This window comes from Chelonia mydas, chromosome 1 (assembly GCF_015237465.2).
Source record: "Chelonia mydas isolate rCheMyd1 chromosome 1, rCheMyd1.pri.v2, whole genome shotgun sequence".
In the NCBI taxonomy this organism is placed as follows: Eukaryota; Metazoa; Chordata; order Testudines; family Cheloniidae; genus Chelonia; species Chelonia mydas.
In genome coordinates this window covers 268,357,406-268,363,405 of record NC_057849.1, presented here as the reverse complement: position 1 = coordinate 268,363,405, position 6,000 = coordinate 268,357,406, and positions in this window count along the sequence as shown.

The window sequence follows — 6,000 nt, the reverse complement described above, 5'->3', positions numbered from 1 at the left end:
CGACAGCACCAGCCACAGCTCTGGCTCCCACAGCGCCAACCCCGTCAACCTCCTGCGGAGCAGACAGAGGAAGGGCTCGATCACCAGAGCATACAGCTGGCCCAAGAGGAGGCAGCCCTGCCGTACTCCTTGCCCGAAGCTGACCGGTTCGGTCAGGGTCCAGTTGAGCCTGACCAGATACTCTGCGGAGGCATACAGCATCTGGAGAAAACCCATAAACTGGGGTCTGAAGCCAAACGCTCGCAGAGTGCTCAGGAGATACCCGTGGTCCACCCTGTTGAATGCCTTCTTCTGATCCAGGGACAGGACAGCAAACGACAGACCATCCCTACACCTGAGTTCCAAGAGGTCCCGGACCAGATACAGGTTGTCGAAGATGGTGCGGTCCGGGACGGTGTAGGTCTGGTCTGGTGGATCACGTCCACCAGCACAGACCCTAGCCGCAGTGGGATGGCTTTCGCTATGACCTTGTAGTCTGTGCTGAGGAGCAAGACGGGACGCCAATTTCGTAAATCGCGGAGGTCCCCCTTCTTTGGCAATAAGGCGAGCATGGCTCGCCTGCATGAAAGAGGGAGGACTCCGCTCTGCAAAGACTCGGCCCAGATGGTGACTAGGTCTGGGCTGAGGACATCCCAGAACACGCGGTAGAACTCCATGGTTAGCCCGTCCATGCCCGGAGATTTATTGGTGGGCATGCGACGGAGGGCTTCCAAGAACTCGGCCAGAGTGAGAGGCAACTCTAGCCGGTCTCGGTCGCCCGCGCTGACCATCAGCAGTTCATCCCAGAGCACTCTGCAAGCATTAGGATCGGTCAGATCTGGGGAGAAAAGGCCTGCGTAGAAGGCCCTGGCCCTCCCGCACATCTCCGCCGGCTTTGTGAGGGGGGTGCCGTCCTCTGCTAGGAGGCAGGTGAAGTGCTTCTTGGCCCCCCTCTTTTTCTCCAGGGCGTAGAAGAAGCAGGAGCCGTGATCCATCTCCAGAGGGAAGCAGATGCAGGATCGAACAAAGGCACCCCGGGCCCGATGGTCCTCGAGGGCCCGGAGCTCCGCCTGCTTCTCCCAGCACGCCCTGCAGAGGGATGGATCCTCTGGGCTGGCGGCCAGACGACTCTCCAGCTCTAAGACCTCCTGTTCCAACTGCCCTATCGCCGCATCCCTCTGTCGGCTGGCACCCCGGGTGTAGTCACGGCAGAAGAGCCGGGCGTGCACCTTTCCCAGGTCCCACCACCACCGCGCCGAGGGAAAGGCACGCTGCTGCCCTCGCTAGGCCAGCCAGAACTCCCAGAAGGACACCACAAAGCCCACATCCTCCAACAAGCTGCTGTTAAAATGCCAATAGGCCGGCTCCGGCCTCTCTGCACAGAGAGAGGCCGTCACGGTGGCTAAATGATGATCGGAGAATGGGGCTGGACAGATGCTGGAGGAGTGGGCCCGTGAAAGGTGGAAACGTGATAAATAGATGCGGTCCAACCGGGAGTGGCGTGACCGATGGGCCTCCACCCGGACAAAGGTGAATGTCAAGACGTCGTCCGGGTGGTGGTCGCGCCAGACGTCCACCAGGGAGTGATGGTCGACTATCTCCCGGAGGACGTCTGCGGCGGCCAGGCACCGAGGGTGGTATTAAAGTCCCTGCCCAGGACCAGGCACTCGCGAGGATCCAAAGTGCCGAGGAAGGTGGACGCCTGCTGAAAGAAACGCAACTGCTCCGGGCCAGATGTCGGGGCATAGACGTTAACAAGTTTGACCACAAGCCCCTCCATACGGACCTGGAGGTGCTGCAGGTGGCCCAGCACAGCCTCGGCGACCCCCAGCACTTCGGGCCATAGGTCGGGGGAGAACAGGGTCGCCACTCCAGCTGTATGAACTGTGAGATGGCTAAAGTAGACCCTGTCCCCCCATTCCAGCTGCCAGCTGTCTTCGGCAGCCGGATCCGTATGGGTCTCCTACGAGAAAACCACAGAGTACCCCCCTCCCGAAGGAAGGAGAGCACCTGGCACCTGCGGAGACCCATCCTACAGCCCTGGGTGTTCAATGTTGCAATGGTGAGAGGTGCCATGAGGAGGGCTGGGGGGGATCCTCGCTGGCAGGGACGCTCGCAGCTCCCAACGGGCCGCGCAACAATCTGTGACCTACCCCGTAGGTGAGTAAGGAGTCACAGAAGAGGCGGACCCGCTGGTAGTCAGTGGCGGCCTGCTTCCCGGTCCTTTTACTCTCCCCCATGAGGGCCCTCACGTCCCGGAGGATTTGATGGAAGTCCCCCCATCACTGGAGAGTGAGCTGCACCTTATTACGGGAGCCATGGACATCCTCAAGGAACTCCCGCAGCTCCTCTCGCAGCGTATGGGGAGCTGGGTTCACTAGCCCCCGACTTTCCTCCGCGGGGACCACTGACACAGCCCCGTGGCCCACCAAGATGGGCAGGCAAGGGGCGGACCACCGATGTGGCACCCAGTGGGCTGGTGCCACGCAGCCCCCCTCACACCCCGGCTCAATTCGGGGCGGTGGAGGGAAGATAGCAGCCCCTGGTGAGTCAGGACAGGGAAATACAGAGGTCGCTCCCTGGGGGCTATCCTCTGGGAGTGAGGAGATGACAGCCCCAGGGGCGGCAATGGTATCACGAGAGGTGGAGGGGAGGGGGCTGGGGTTGGCATCAGGGGCAGGGCAGGGATCCAGAGTAGGAGCAGGGCAGGGGTCGGGAGCAGAGTCAGGGAGAGGGGCAAAGGCAGGATCCTGGGCTCCGGTACCCAGGCCACTGGGAAATGGCCCCTCTTGGTCAAGCTCAGGAATCTGGGGAGTGGGAAGGGGGCCCTCCGTGATGCTGGGCTCTGGCTCCATGCCTGACATAATAGCCACAGCATCGTCAGTGGGGTCCTCACCCGGGAAGGAGGTCGGTTGCCCCAAGCCCATGAGGGACATCCCATGGGGCTCGGGTCCCAGCCGCATGACACCGGCAGTCGCCTCGGTGGGCTCAGCGGGCAACAGCAGGGTGCCACCTGCGGCCAGGCAGATGGAGGAGCCCAGGAACCCTCGGAGGAGGGAGCAGAAGCAGGAGTTAGGGGGAGGGAGCATGGAAAAGGGGAGGCCAGCATGAGGTTGCTCAGATCGAGGCCCGCTGGCAGAGGGTCGTCCTCCCCCTGGGTGACCAGGGTCAGACCCAGGGCCTCGATCTCCTCATAGATGGAGGGGAGCTCTCCTTTCACCACCCTGGAGTTCTCCCCGCCAGTGCCTAAAGCGACGCTCGCCTCGGGGCTCACAGAGGCTCCAGATGGTAACGGGGCAGGAGGGGCTCCATTGGGGGGCCTTGGAGGGAAGGGACTCCAATGGAGGGGTGGTACTGCCCTCCTGTGCTGCCAGTCTTCCCCAGCCGGTACCAGTGGATGGAACGCACCCGCAGGCAAGGCAGAAGGCTCGGCATCGGTGCCACCCTTTCTGGTCTTCTGGGGGGCTTCCGCATCGGTGGAAAGGAGCGGAGCTCGAGCCTTCCGCTTGCCCCACTTCCCCTGGATTAGGGCCCAGCTCTCCATGGCATCATCCTGGAGGGGGCCGGCGAACAGGGGTCAGGTCAGGGGGCAAGGGCGATGGCTCAGGGACTGTAGGAGGCAGCGGTGGGGCGGCATGAGGGAGGGAAGATTCTCCCTGGGGCGGGCCCTCTCCCATGCTCAGTGGTATCCTTACCACACCCTCCTCTAGGGGCCCCGCCGGATTGCAGGCAGCAGAGGCGGGGCTCCCCGGCTCGTCTGGGCACTCTGGGGGAAGCAACCCTTGGGCCCGAGCAGGAGCACTGGTGGACTGAGTAGGAGGAGGGGCGGCTCCGGGCGCCGGAGAGCCAGGGGCGCCGGCGATGACGGGGCCGGCGCCCTGCCAGGGCTCGGGGGTCCCGGATGCCCCTCCTTGCCGGGCCAAGGGGCAGTCCCTCTGGATGTGTCCCATCTCCCGGCAGAGGTAACAGCAGGCCACCCCCATGGAATAATGCACCTGGTAATGGGCCCCCTGATAGGGACCAAGAATGACCCCTCAAGCGCCTCTCCGCCACACGCTGCCGGCAGCAGTTGAAGCCGCACTTGCTGGTGGAATGGGAGGACGTGAGGGAGGGCGGGGTCTTTGCAGCCCAGTGAGAGAGGGGGCATGACAGAAATGGGCTTCTTTAGGGTAAAAGGATGGGTAATAGGGCGGCATTGGGAAGGAAGGGAAGGACGGAGGTCAGGACCAGGCGGACACCCAGATCCTCTAGCGGCTCCAGGGGGGCGAACACCCGCCCCCACTGCCAGGCCCTTCTCCACCGCCTCCTGGGTGGCGGCCTCTGATGCCAAGACGACGACGACCTTGCCATATATTTTGGAAGCAGCCACAATGGCCGTGGGCCCCACCACCATCGCCAATGCCCGCACATAGGTCTCCACGTGGGGCGAGACGGGCACCAGGAGGCAATGGACACCATGCTTCCTGGTCATGGTGGGAAAGGGGCCCCGACCGCTATAGATGGTAGTGGAGGCAGTGGGCGGGAGAGATGACATAGCGGCTCCTGGGAGCCGAGGGAGGGGCACCCGCAGACCTGGTGGAGGGAGCAGCGGGGAGGGACGCCGCGGCCAGTGACAGGGCCGTGACAGTGGGGGCAGCCCCTGCCATGGAGGGCCTGGTCTTTTTAGTGGGGCCCTTCCCCTTCTTCTTACCCTGGCCCTTCCCGCCAGTTGGGGCGGGGGCTCCCCCAGAATCTGAGGGGGCGAGGGACATGGCACCAGCGGAGGTCAGCCCGGTGCCCGCTGCTGCCAGCGCCCCAGCGGGGGCGGTGGCAGGTGGTTTGGCAGCGGCGGTTGAGGTAGAGGCTTGGGGGGGGGGGGTGACGGAGGGCCAGGCAGGGGAGGGGCAGCTGGAGGGTCCCCACCCGCCGTGTTCCCTGCCATAATGAGCAGGGAGGGAGGGGAAAACACCAGAGAGAGGAGGGAAAAGGGGAGGCAGGTCGATCACTCCTCCCTGCTAGGCTGCAGGCATGGGAGGAGGGTGCCAAAAGGGGTGGGCTGGACAGGGGGGCTATCAAGGGCTTGTGGGGGTCAGTCACCAACTCAGGATGGGAATCTGGCTCCTCTAGCTGCACTAGGGGAGGGTGGGGTCATAACATTGGGGGGGGGGTGCAGTGAAATAGGGGCAAACTCAAACAGGGGAAGAGCACAAGTGCATGGGAGGGGGCATGGGCGCACTGAGTAAGGGGCCAATCAGAGCAGGGGTACCACGTGCGGAGGGGGGAGAACCAGGCTGGAGGTAGGACAGGGAACCAAGGAGCTAGCTTCAGAGGCCGGGGTGGGGCAAACAAACAAAAGCTGCAGAGGGAAAAGGGCAGGGCAGGCAAACAAACTGAAGCTAGCGAGGTGCCGGGGTAAAAGGGGGGGGCTAAAGGCTGCAAGGGGCAAAATGGGGCAGGTAGCAAGGGACAAAGCTGGGGGCTTGCTGAAGGGGGTCAGTCCGGGGGGGGGGGGGGGCGCAACGTGCGACTACGTACGCTTGCAAAGAGTCGGTATGGGCTGGCTGCTGCGTTTGGCCCAAAAGGTGGTGAAAGGACGTGGAAAGTCAGGTGAGCAGCTGAATCCCAGAGGCAGGAGCTGAAGGCAGATGGTCAGAGTCCGCCGGGGGTGGTGGAGGGGGCAGCAATGACGGTGCTGGTGGGCGGGCACACGGATGGACTAGGGGGCAGGCTCCATGCCACACCCCCTGTAACCCCACAAACACAGTCAAAACCCCCACCATAAGAGCACAGTTCAAAAGTTACTCAGTCTTAAGGCTCCCTCCACAGTGGTCTGCAGAGTTCCTGTGCGCTCCCTCAGCAGCAGATGGCCTCTTCCCCTCCTCCTTTGGGGTCCAGGAGCTCCAGGCAGCAGCCTGGTGGCCAGGCAGGCAGAAAGGACCCCTCACAGGTGGTGGTGTCCGCAGCAGCAGTAGCAACAGCTGGGGTAGCGGTCTCTCACTCCCCCTCTCTCGGGAGCGGGCCAGCAGCCCCACCCAAGGAGCT